The 13520-nt window shown below is 39.7% G+C and overlaps 1 protein-coding gene across 1 annotated transcript in view; it reads right to left on the bottom strand.

Moving 5' to 3' along the window:
• ADAMTSL1 (ADAMTS like 1) overlaps positions 1 to 13520 on the bottom strand; it is a 453014-nt gene that overhangs the window by 418694 nt on the left and 20800 nt on the right. The gene's annotated exons all lie outside the window — the stretch shown is intronic.

Raw genomic sequence — 13520 nt, 5'->3', positions numbered from 1 at the left:
CCTTGCTGAGGATGAAGATGGGCTCAGATTCTCAGATTCTTTCCAATTTAACACTGTGCATATGTTTAGGGAGAGGGATATTTGAGTTCAAGGACCCTGGGCTGTGACTGAGAAGGGCAAGGGACTGCATTTACGGGAGTGAACAGAAAAAGGTGGCCAGAAATAAGAATCTGGGTCAGAGGAAGATAGATTGCACTGAAGTCACAGTTTTGCCCAGGGTTCATGAGTCTACGCTTGTTGCTTCGTGAAGAGAGAAGCTGCACTCAGAGATGTTTCTGCTCTGAGAAGACTGACATGTGCATACCAGCACTGCTTTCCAAAATTTAACGTTTTATACAACTGACTTTTCTTTAAATGAAGCAGCATCATTCCTAGTTTTCAGATGTGTTAATGAGAATAATTGCATGAAGTAACTTCAGTAATGCAAGGATTGGCTCCAGACAGACAGATTTGCTTGTTATTGACAGACTCCCTAGTGAAATCTGCATTTACTGTAAGGAAAATTGTTATGTGTAGGTCTCCATGTAGTGCTTCACATTTCTTAGAAGAGTTAAAGAGAAAATTTGTGCCAGTTACATAATAGAATAATAATAATAGTTAATAGAACAGGTTCTGAAGTTAGAAACTGCCTGGGTGGGCTTCCCTGGTGGCGCAGTGGTTGAGAGTCCGCCTGCCGATGCAGGGGACGCGGGTCCGTGTCCCGGTCCGGGAAGATCCCACATGCCGTGGAGCAGCTAGGCCCGTGAGCCATGGCCACCGGGCCTGCGCATCCGGGGCCTGTGCTCCGCAACGGGAGAGACCACAACAGTGAGAGGCCCGTGTACCACAAAAAAAAAAAAAAACTGCCTGGGTTTGGATATGGATTGTTTTTTAAGTAATTATATGTCCTTGTACAAGTAACTTACCCCCTCTTTACACTTCAATTTCCCTTTCTACAAGATGGGGATAATATTAAAACCATGACACTACATCCACGTGTGTGCGTGCACACCCACACACACACTGTAGAAAGACTAGTTATACAAACTAAACTTAGGACTAGTTTCAGAGTAAATCACAAATAAATATTACCTATAATTATTATGTTATTATAAATTGAGAATGTGTCACATATGCACGTTCACAGTTGTATTAGTCTGCTCATGTTGCCGTAACAAAATACCAGCCTGGGTGTTTTAAACAATAAAAATTAATTTTTCCACAGTTCTGGAGTCAAAGTCCGAGACCAGGATGCCAGCATGGTTGGCTCCCAGTGAAGACTTTCCCTTTGGGTTGCAGATGGCTTCTTTGTCACTATGTGGTCACATGACCTCCACTTTATGTGAGTAAGAGCAAGCTCACTGGTGTCTCTTCTTAGAAGGGCACTAATCTCATCATAAGGGCCCCACCCTCACCACCTCATCTAACCCTAATTATCTCCTAAAGGCTCCATCTTCAAATAACATCACATTGGGCAGGAGGGCTTCAACATAGGAATTTGGGGGGGATATGACTCAGCCCATGGCAAGAGTTCTACAAGTAGCTAGTGTAAACTGTGGCCAAGTTACTTTACCGAATAAACCAAGTGACACCCATATAGTAAAGGTGGTATCGCTTCATGTCAATAGCATACACATGACAAATGTTAAAATTTCAAAACTATTTATATTTGGAAAAAGCAAACTGTAAAGAAAATGTGCATGAGAGGCAACATGACAGTTCATCTTCAGTTTTTTCTCTAAGGAGAGAGCATAGGCAGTGTATAATACTGGAAGAGCATGGAATACAGAGGCAACAGGAGGGTGACCTCTTATAAAGCATTGTGAGAACTTGAGATGATGCAAGTAAAATGACCAGCATATAGTAGGCTCCATAAATGGTAGCTCTTAAAGACTTTCTCACGCCCTATCTAGTTATACTCAAGGCTATATCATCCAATTAGGAGGAGCTCCTGAAAAAGAAAAGCACATTGTTTCACCCCTAGAAAACTATTTATTTTGCAGTAATGGGATTCTTTCTAAATATGTTGCTATGGGGCTCATTTGTCAAATTGACTACTCCTTGGAACTTTTACTGCCGGTATAAATGGAGCCACAAACCTGGCTTTAGAGTATTATATCAAGGATTGTCTAGCTGGTGCATGCTATATTTAGAGTCCTAAATCATTTGAAATGAGCAGTAGGATAGATAGTGGTTAGAAGTAGGGACTACAGACGTACTCAGCCTGGAGTGGAATATTGGCTCCAGAGCCTCCCAGCTGTGATGTTCTCATGCTTCACTTTTCTTATCATAGAATGGAGATAATAAAACTATCTACATCACTGAGACACTGTGAGGATTAAAATAGTTAATATATAAAAAGCACATAAGACAGAAATAATCCAAATGTCCGTGGGGGGATGAATGGATAAACAAAATATGCTATAGTCATACAATGGAATACCATTCAGCCTTAAAAAGAAAGGAAATTCTGACACATGCTACAACATGGATAAACCGAGGACACTATGCTAAGTGAAGAAAGCTAGATACAAAAGGATGAATATTGTATGATTTCACTTACAGGAGGTACCTAGAGTAGTCAAATTCATAAAGACAGAAAGTCGAATGGTGGTTGCTAGGAGTTGGAGGGAGGGGGGAATGGGGAGTTATTGTTTAATGGATACAGAATTTCAATTTGGTAAGAAGAAAATATTTCTGGAGATCGATGGTGGTGATGGCCACATAACAATGTGAATGTATTTACTGCCACTGAACTGAACACTTAAAAATGAGTAAGACAGTATATTTTATGTTATATATACTATGCCACAATAAAAACAAATACATATGCACACTTTAAAAAGCTCATAGGGCCTAAATAATAAATACTATGTAAGCATTTGAAGCTGTTATTAACATTATTATTTAATATTACTTATTAGCATCATGGGTAGCGGTGCTTTTTTTTTTTTTCTGCTGAGCTTAGTTGAAACACTGCACTATGTAAGGTTCATCTTTCTTAAAACCCTGGCTTTCCCATGGCAGAACCTTCCAGTCTCCTGCCACATGACACTGACCTGGTGATATGACCTGCCAGGAGCTTGAGGTTCCTATAAAATGCAGCATTGAATAGGAAACAGAAACACATTGGTTACCCCCAAACTTGTCCTTTCTAAAGGAAGTATTTACTGAGCTCCAAAACCTGGTTTTTAGGGTTAATAAAGCCAATCTCTAATCACAGCAATACGGGGTATTCTGTTTCCAAGCTTAATAGGCTAGTGAGGGAGGAAAGACCCTTTGCCATTTAAATATACATACCGAGTCTCTTGCTCACCCAGTAAATTCATTCCTCAGATTTTTTAAAAGTTTATTATGCACCTCCTGGCTCCCGTTTTGTTTGCTCTGTGTGACTGGAAGATGGTTCTGTTGAGAGAGTATTTGCCTGATGCAGTAATTATTTCCGTGATACACATGCATTGTACAATGCAATTTCCCTTATTTTATTAAAATTCCATCTGACTGAGATGAAAACCAGCAACACAAATGCTAGCCTGCATGAAGTAAGTAAACTAAGCAAGATGAGTGATTACAAATTATGATACTATCCAATTACTACAACTGAAAAAAAAATTCCACATGCGGCATTCACATGTGAACTCTACTTCCATGTGAGGTAAGAACACCAGAATGCCAAATCCTGCAGCAGTTTCTCTCTGGCACCTCTCTGGATAAGATATTTAGGAAATAATGTATGGCTGAGATTTGGTTTTTCTAGAGAAACAAATTGTTTCAAACTCTGTGCTAAAGTTGCTTGATATTTTTCATGTGCCATGTCTGGAGAGGCACTAAAATGGCTCTAAGGTGAGGGTTCACTGACTAAACATCTTACCTCATCACCAGTTACAAGTTTCCACACAACTAGACATACTAGGTGCCCACATTTCCCTGAAGGACATTGCACACTAGCCCAGAAGAAAGTCATGGACTTATTCCTTAAACTGGAACGAACTCCAACTTTTCTTTTAACCAGCAGAATAAACATAATTCATTTTAACTGAATTCATGTTTAATGTTAGAGAAAGTAATTTTCCTCCTCTTTAACTGTGCCAGATTTTTACATCTATAACCAGAAATGACATTTCAGCAATGCCTTGCAGGTCATTTAAGACGTAGAAGCATCTGCTTATTACAACTGTTAAGAGGGCCTTCATTATAAATAACTTTCATACTTAGTCCAGGTGGGACTCATGTTTATTACTCTCTTATTGTGGAATGTGCATTTCACTTCACTTCAAAGTAGCATTTTTAAAAAAATGTAAACTTTGAATTGCATGTAGGAAGAAAAACTGAAGCAGAAGGAAACAGGAATAGATAATGAGTTGCCTAGAGGCAATGCTGATTGCTTCTGAAACCAAAATTCTAAGCTTTCCCATTACATCCCCACCAATGTGTCTTGATTTGATTTCCATCACATAAACCTAATATTTTAATGTCAATATCTCAGAAACAAGGTCATGCATGTTATAAAAACACAGTGATCAAGAGATTATTCCCGACCACTGCTAGAAATTTCAGCAACAGTGTCAGGTGAGACGATGGTCTTTAGCTACTAATCGACAGAGGACAAAAGTGCAACCATTAAATTCTGTATGTAAGCCAAGATTCCACCAATAGGAGGTTTATCAGAAAAGGTCAAAACTGCATCTGATATTGAACTTGAGGGGAAAGCCCATTTTAAATTTCCTTCTTAGTATAGCACTTATTTTTTTCTATAGTCACTGGCTGGGTTAGAATGGATAACTGGCACCTCCTCTGAGTTGACATTTCAGAAATCTAGCGAACACTGAGAGGAGAAAGGCCTGAGTCTTGGTTCTATAATCCTATGAAAATCAAATACTTCCCATGAGTTATTCAATTTAGAAAAAGTCTAGCTATTTCTAGATCTTTGGTACCACATGATGGCCTCTGAATATAGCACTGATGATGACTCCTACATCAACTACAGTTGCCTCTAACACTTGGGGGTGAAGGGTGCTGACCTGCACTCAATTGAAAATCTAGGGTGACTTATGGCCGGCCCTCTCTACCCGCAGTTCCTCCATATCCACAGGCCACGTAGAGCTACAGTCTTTACTATTGAAAAAATCTGATATAAGTGGAGCCACGCACTTCAAACCTGAGTTGTTTATGGGTCAACTGTAGTCTTGTTTTAGAAAATTCAGCCATCAACTTCTCAGTTTCCCTCCACCCTTGTTCCCCATCAGTTAAGTGACTCTAAGCCTCAGTCCATGCCAACTGCATGGAATACAGACTGTGGCCGACATCACTGTATACCTCCCAGGAATATTCGAAGATGAGAAGAGCTTCTCTAAATCCATCAACCTCAGAATGGTGTCATTTTCTCGCTATTACTGCTTGTCTAAACGTGTTTTCATCTGATCATTTTGTGGTTAATTTCAGAGGCAATTGCAGCAACCAAGTCTCAGGTGAACAGCTTTAAGCCTGACAGCTACAAGTAGTTAACACAGAGTAATCACATGAAGCTATAGTTTCCCTGCACCTCACAGCCCAATAGACACTTAACCTCAGAATGACCTCCTATGTACCTCCTTAGCCAGAACCCTCTTCCACTGGAACCTGAACAGATTATCAAAGACTTAGGAAAGATGTTGTAGGACAAAGCACAAATCAGCAATAAGAAGACAGAATTATATCTACTTGGAGATACATACACAGAGTATCTGGAAAATATTTTTTCCAAACGTTGTAACAAGAGGTCAAGTTATACAGAACAAAATGAAAACAAAAGTAGGTTCTGAGGAAATGGATGACAGGTTTTTGTAGAATTGAAGTCTTATAGCAAATTATCTTATAAGTTATCTTATAAGCAAAGTGTTTTTCAGACATCAACAGATCCTCAAAAGTAGGAAAATGTGTAATGGGATGAATGGAAGAGCGGTTCTTACTCTTTCAAAATCAGCAAGGAGGTTTTCCTCTTCTCCCAGACAGACAGCATTTAGCTTAAGCCATCTGGACCTGTGTATGTGACTGTACTAAATGGATGTTACACACCTCGAAATTAAAAAGTGGGGGAGCAACTCCTCCAGTGATGAGAGAAACATTTTTCCTGTGGTGTGCCCATGCAATGTGGAGAAATCTATACACAGGAACACCCCATCTGTGTACCAAGCTTTGGAAACGAATTTGCAGACTTCATTTTTAGCTTCCCTACATCCGGTCCCTATAAATCTTACCTAATCCTTGGCTTCTTTAAGAACTTGGAATACGGGTTCTGCCGCCAACTGTACATGGTAGGAGTTGTGATGCTCTGCTCCTGAGAGCTTACAGACGTTAAGCAGTAACTGGGCTCTTGTAAAAGTCCATTAGCTTTTTGATGTACTTTCTTAAAGAGCAGGGTATGTGGATGGATACTGAGGCATGCGCCTTCCCAGATATTTGCTGCTGGCTTTGCTGAGGAAATTTGGATCATCTGGTTCTTATCACAGCTACACTGCTGGGGTATATGATGAGCTGACAGTGACACAGTGCACAGTCTTTCACAGGCCACTACGTGAAGCCTGTCCCTTGCTACTGAGGAGAAAAGTCAGTTCTGTAACAGGGTGGAAAAGCTATCTAGGCCACAGCAGGACTTTTGGGTGCTCTTCTCCTTTTCCTATTGCTGTGTCCATGCATGCACACAGAGGTGCCCCTTTCACATTGCTGTAAGGGCACCTAGCTGCGCCTAAACCTAGGAGGTGGGTGGTGAGGGCAAAATGCTGGGATTTATTAAGTACCTGTGTGCCAGGAAGTATGCTAGAATTTACATGGATGGTCATATTTAATCCTCAAGACGAGCCATGTCAGGTAGGAGAAGTTTTTCCTATTTTACCAATAAGAAAATTGAGGCTCAGAGAGGTTGAACACCTTGCATCAAGGTACAGGAGAAAGAGCACAGGCTTGGCGGTGGGACAGACCTTCCTAGACATATGTTAGTAAACTGAACGAGAGCCCTTTGTCAGATCTCGAGCCTGGGTTTCACCATCTGTGAAATGGGGATATTTATGTTTCTTTTCCTAGGGTGATGGTGAAGATTAACTAGGAAATCATATGTAAGGTGCCTAGTGTAGTTTCTAGCAGGTTGGTGTTAATTATTTCATCTCTCCACTCAGGTCACAAACATTTGTCCCCCTGCCCCACTTCCCTCTCCCCTTGCCAAATCACACAGCTACTACCTGGTGAGACCACGTTGGTTTTTGGTTTTTTGTTTGTTTGTTTTTAACATCTTTATTGGAGTACAATTGCTTTAGAGTGTTGTGTTAGTTTCTGCTGTATAACAAAATGAATCAGCCATATGCATACGTATATCCCTATGTCCCCTCACTCTTGCATCTCCCTCCCACCCTCCTTATCTCACCCCTCTAGGTGGTCGCAAAGCACCGAGCTGATCTCCCTGTGCCATGCAGCTGCTTCCCACTAGCTATCTATTTTACATTTGGTAGTGTATATACGTCAATGATACTCTCTCACTTCGTCCCAGCTTACACTTACCCCTCCATGTCCTCAAGTCCATTCTCTACGTCTGCATCTTTATTCCTGTCCTGCCCCTAGGTTCATCAGAACCAAATTTTGTTTTGAGATTCCATATATATATTAGCATATGGTATTTGTGTTTCTTTTTCTGACTTATTTCACTCTGTATGACAGACTCTAGGTTCATCCACCTCACTACAAATAACTCAACTTCGTTTCTTTTTATGGCTGAGTAATATTCCATTGTATAAATGTGCCACATCTTCTTTAACCATTCATCTGTCAATGGACACTTAGGTTGCTTCAATGTCCTCGCTATTGCCAATAGGGCTGCAATGAACATTGTGGTACATGACTCTTTTTGAACTATGGTTTTCTCAGGGTATATGCCCAGTAGTGGGATTGCTGGGTCGTATGGTAGTTCTATTTGTAGTTTAAGGAACATCCATACTGTTCTCCATAGTGGCTGTATCAATTTACATTCCCACCAACAGTGCAAGAGGGTTCCCTTTTCTCCACACCCTCTCCAGCATTTATTGTTTGTAGATTTTTTGATGATGGCCATCCAGACTGGTATGAGGTGATGTCTCATTGTAGTTTTCATTTGCATTTCTCTAATGATTAGCGATGTTGAGCAACCTTTCATGAGTTGGTTGGCAATCTGTATATCTTCTTTGGAGAAATGTCTATTTAGGTTTTCTGCCCAGTTTTGGATTGGGTTGTTTTTTTGATATTGAGCTGCATGAGCTGCTTGTAAATTTTGGAGATTAATCCTTCATCAGTTGCTTCATTTGCAAATATTTTCTCCCATTCTGAGGGTTCTCTTTCCGTCTTGTTTATGGTTTCCTTTGCTGTGCAAAAGCTTCTAAGTTTCACTAGGTCCCATTTATTTTTGTTTTTATTTCCGTTACGCTAAGAGGTGGGTCAAAAAGGATCTTGGTGGGCTTCCCTGGTGGGGCAGTGTTTGAGAGTCTGCCTGCCGATGCAGGGGACACGGGTTCGTGCCCCGGTCCGGGAAGATCCCACGTGCCGCGGAGTGGCTGAGCCCATGAGCCATGGCCGCTGAGCCTGCGCGTCCGGAGCCTGTGCTCCTCAATGGGAGAGGCCACAACAGTGAGAGGCCCGTGTAACGCAAAGAAAAAAAAAAAAAAAGGATCTTGCTGTGATTTACGTCACAGAGTGTTCTGCCTATGTTTTCCTCTAAGAGTTTTATAGTGTCTGGCCTTACATGTAGGTCTTTAATCCATTTTGAGTTTATTTTTGTAAATGGTGTTAGGGAGTGGTCTAACTTCATTATTTTACATGTAACTGTCCAGTTTTCCCAGCAGCACTTATTAAAGAGGCTGTCTTTTCTCCACTGTATATTCTTGCCTCCTTTATCAAAGATAAGGTGATGGAGTCAAGATGGTGTATGAGGAGGATGTGGAATTCGTATCTCCCCACAACAAAGGCACCCACCAGGCACCAGTGGGGGACCATGCACACCTAAGGGGACGGGAGGAACCCCAAGAGACCGGTGATCTCTCCTTTTGGCTTGTTGCTCCCCACCCTTTTTTTTTTTCTTTTTTGTTGTGGTTTTATTTTACCTTGTTGCAGTTGTTTCAATTATAGCTTTATTTTTCTAATTTTATTTTTTATTCTTTGATATTGTACTGCTCCTTTTTTCTCTTTCGTCTTTTTTTTTTGTTTTTTTATTTTATAACCATGAAGATTGTGGGATCTTGGTTCCCAGGCCAGAGGTCAGGCCCCACCTCCTGTGCTGGGAGCTCCGAGTCCAAACCACTGGACTAACAGAGAACCTCAGACCCCAGGGAATATCAATTGGAGTGAGGCCTCCTGGAGGGCCTCATCTCAGCACCAAGACCCAGCTCTATCCAACTGCCTGCAAACTCCAGGGCTGTACGTCTCAGACCAAACAACCAGTAAGACAGGAATACAGCACCACCCATCAAAAAAATGAAACATCCAAAAAATATGTTACAGATGAAGGAGCAAGGAAAAAACCTACAAGACCAAATAAATAAAGACAAAATAGTCAAACTACCTGAAAAAGAATTCAGAGTAATGACAGTAAAGATGATCCAGAATCTCAGAAACAGAATGGAGGAAATACAAGAAACATTTAACAAGGATCTAGAAGAACTAAAGAGCAAACAGTGATGAGCAACACAATAACTGAAATTAAAAATACTCTAGAAGGAATCAATAACAGAATAACTGAGGCAGAAGAACGGGTAAGTGACCTGGAAGATAAAATGGTGGAAATAACTGCCAGGGAGCACAATAAAGAAAAAGAATGAAAAGAATTGAGGACAGACTCAGAGACCTCTGGGAGGGCATTAAACTCACCAACATTTGAATTATAGGGGTTCCAGAAGAGGAAGAGAAAAAGAAAGGGTCTGAGAAAATATTTGAAGAGATTATAGTCAAAAACTTCCCTAATATGGGAAAGGAAATAGTCAATCAAGTCCTGGAAGCACAGAGAGTCCCATACAGGATAAGTCCAAAGAGAAATACGCCAAGACACATATTAATCAAACTATCAAAAATTAAATACAAAGAAAAAATATTAAAAGCAGCAAGGGATAAGCAACAAATAACATACAAAGGGAATCCCCATAAGGTTAACAGCTGATCTTTCAGCAGAAACTCTGCAAGCCAGAAGGGAGTGGCAGGACATATTTAAAGTGATGAAGGAGAAAAACCTGCAAACAATATTACTCTACCCAGCAAGGATCTCATTCAGATTCGATGGAGAAATTAAAGCCTTTACAGATAAGCAAAAGTTAAGAGAATTCAGCACCACCAAACCAGCTCTACAACAAATGCTAAAGGAACTTCTCTAGGCAGGAAACACAAGAGAAGGAAAAGACCTACAAAAACAAACACAAAACAATTAAGAAAATGGTAATAGGAACATATATATTGATAATTACCTTAAATGTAAATGGATTAAATGCTCCAACCAAAAGACATAGACTGGCTGAATGGATACAAAAACAAGACCTGTACATATGCTGTCTACAAGAGACCCACTTCAGACCTAGAGACACATCCAGACTGAAAGTGAGGGGATGGAAAAAGATATCCCATGCAAATGGAAATCAAAAGAAAGCTGGAGTAGCAATTCTCATATCAGAAAAAATAGACTTTAAAATAAAGACTATTACAAGAGACAAAGAAGGACACTACATAATGATCAAGGAATCAATCCAGAAAGAAGATATAACAATTGTAAATATTTATGCACCCAACGTAGGAGCACCTCAATACATAAGGCAAATGCTAATAGCCATAAAAGGGGAAATTGACAGTAACACAATCGTATAGGGGACTTTAACACCCCACTTTCACCAAGGGACCGGGTTTTATACTCATAATTCGACAACCTTTTGTGCTGCCTGGCTTCCAATTTTGACCTTCCTTTCCATTTTAGACAGAATTTTATCAGTACACAGTTTTTTTAAATAGAACGACAAGTATTAATGTTGTTGCTTTTCTTGTGAAAAATGATTTTGTCCTCAGCATCCTTTCTCAATCTAGGAATAACAGCTTGGAGATGGAATTAAGACAGCTTCATTACTTTTTAGGAAATGAAAGCCTGCCTCTGCTCCATGTCAAATGCTTCAGGAAGATTTTCATTTCAGAAGGAGGGTAACTTGATTTGTTTGTATCCCATCCAAGGCCCAGGCTGGATTACATCTCATCTCGGAAACTGCTGAGAAACCTCTGGGCATTTTGGAAGGCTCAACCAGACACAATTTCACAGCCAGCTGAATTCAAATCAATAATTGCTGATATGAGCAAAGATTAGTATTCAGGATATTTGTGACTGGTCATGGAGTATTTTGAGCCAGTTTATCTCAAGGAAAGGCCTAGTAAAATATTCTATCACTGTCAGTTTCTACTGCTTTAAAAGCATAAACTTCACAAATAGAAAGACTCTGCTTTGTTGTAATGCGGATAGAATATTAACATAAATACTACTATACATTTCTTTTTCTGAGAGATTTCAAACAAGTTTGGATGAAAACCTATATATATATGTATATTTATGTGTATACATATACGTATATGTATGTAGATTATGTATATACACATATACATATGTGAGTGTATATGTGTGTGTGTGTGTGTGTGTGTGTATATATATATATATATATATATATATATATCTTCCAGACACACTCTCTGAGAGCGTCTGGAAGATTTAAAGAGATTTTCTACTAGAAAGAGCCTGTCAGTCTGGTTTTCTTTTTTCCACTGTAATAATTTTCTTTTTAATAACAACTGTAGCAGCCAAACTCCTAAACCTAGGGGCCGCTCAATTAGGAATAGAAGGCTGAAACTGGTAATTCCATTTCTTTTACAAAACAAAATTGGACAATAGGAGAATTGTATGCTGTAGAAACTGCAGTCATTTAAAAAAAATCATCTATTCCCATGTTTACCCTGACCGTCATTACTTCCATGGCCTTTGCACTGTATGGATAGTTTGAAGACATTCTTCTATTTCTCCTCAAATGTGAAACTTAAGCCATTTACCTGGAGTTCTAAAACTGAAGCTCGTCTTCCTGGTTGCTGTTTTTTTTCTAAGAAAGAAAAAATCTCCAGTGCAAAATAATCTATAAGCCAAGCACCAAGGAAAACAGTGACGAGTCATCTCCTGGGACGTCCACACCCCTCCACTCCCCAAAACAGGCATATTTGAAAAACCCCCTCAAGTGAAATTCCTTCTTCTGCTCTTTTTGTGAATTCCTGACTTCCTGGTGAGCCAGTTAGAAGTTTCAGTTTCCGCTTCCATCTCATCTAACCCAAGCTCTGTCCAAACTGCAACTCCCATCAGCCATACTTTCTGCAGCACAGGCAAATTTTGCTGCAATTCATTTACAAAACATCTGTAGAACTAATGAAACATCAGAGGCTCTGGAAAGCACATGTTGGGCTTTGGAATCAATGGAGAAAGAATTCCTGACAGAGAAAACACTCACTTTGTGATTCCCTGAGAAAACTGGAAAGTTAATAGATTAATATGGCTTAGAGTTTGCTGAACAAAACCCCCAAACTGCAATTGATAATAGAGAAGCTAGAAGAAATGACTTTCACTTCACGCCACAATCAAGCCTTTGGTTTTAGGAGAACTTTCCTAACTCTTCTTTGGTTGACCATGGTGCCACCTGAGCCAAGAAAGAAAATTTGCTGAAATGGTTCTGAATGAACTTCCAGAGGACTTTGGGTGTGTAATTTACGTTCCTTTCCGACGCTCATGATCGGGTCCTTTCTCTCTCAAGTGCCATTCAGATACTGCGGGATGAATGTTTGGAATCGAAATCTAAAACATTCTCTCTGACGCAATATTATATTTTCTTTTTTCCTATATTCTTTTTTCTACTTTTGCGCACATTAAATTCCCTTTACCCAGAAAAAGTATTAGAATGATAAGCGCTTACTATCTCAATATTTTAATTTGCAATTATTTGATGTTGCATCCATGCATTATCAGTTTGCAAGGCTACATGAAACCAAAAACAAGACTTTGTAGCTCTTTAGGGTGATTTTACATAACAATGATCTTCCCAGTTAGACCATAAACTTGCTGAAGGCAGGAATTATGCTTTCTATTTTTGAACTACCTACTGTTGGCACTGCAATAATTCCTATGCATGCCATTTAGAAGAAAATGTAATAGATGTGGACAAATATTTAAGAGAGGGTGAAAGGCTTCGGAAGTATGTTTTGTTCTAAATCTTAGATTACTCAGTTACTTGTCATCTGTTTCTTAAAAACGTACATAGGATATGCAATAAGCACAGGAGTGGGGGTGGGGAGGGGGGAGAGAAGGGGAAGAGAGAGAGAGAGAGAAATATCTAGTTACTTAAAATTTCCAAGTGGTCTCAAGTTCTGGGACTTTATTATTTTCTTCAGTTCAAATGCATACCACCACCCACCCTCCTCCACACTAGGAGATAAATTTTGTCAGAACACTGCACCTATGACTCAGATCCTTTTTTTTTTTTTTTTTTTTTTTT

The sequence above is a fragment of the Neophocaena asiaeorientalis genome, unplaced genomic scaffold, assembly GCF_003031525.2.
Source record: "Neophocaena asiaeorientalis asiaeorientalis breed wild unplaced genomic scaffold, Neophocaena_asiaeorientalis_V1.1 scaffold174, whole genome shotgun sequence".
Taxonomy (NCBI): Eukaryota; Metazoa; Chordata; class Mammalia; order Artiodactyla; family Phocoenidae; genus Neophocaena; species Neophocaena asiaeorientalis.
Note: the sequence above shows the minus strand (reverse complement) of the source record. Positions and strands in the feature narration are given on the sequence as shown.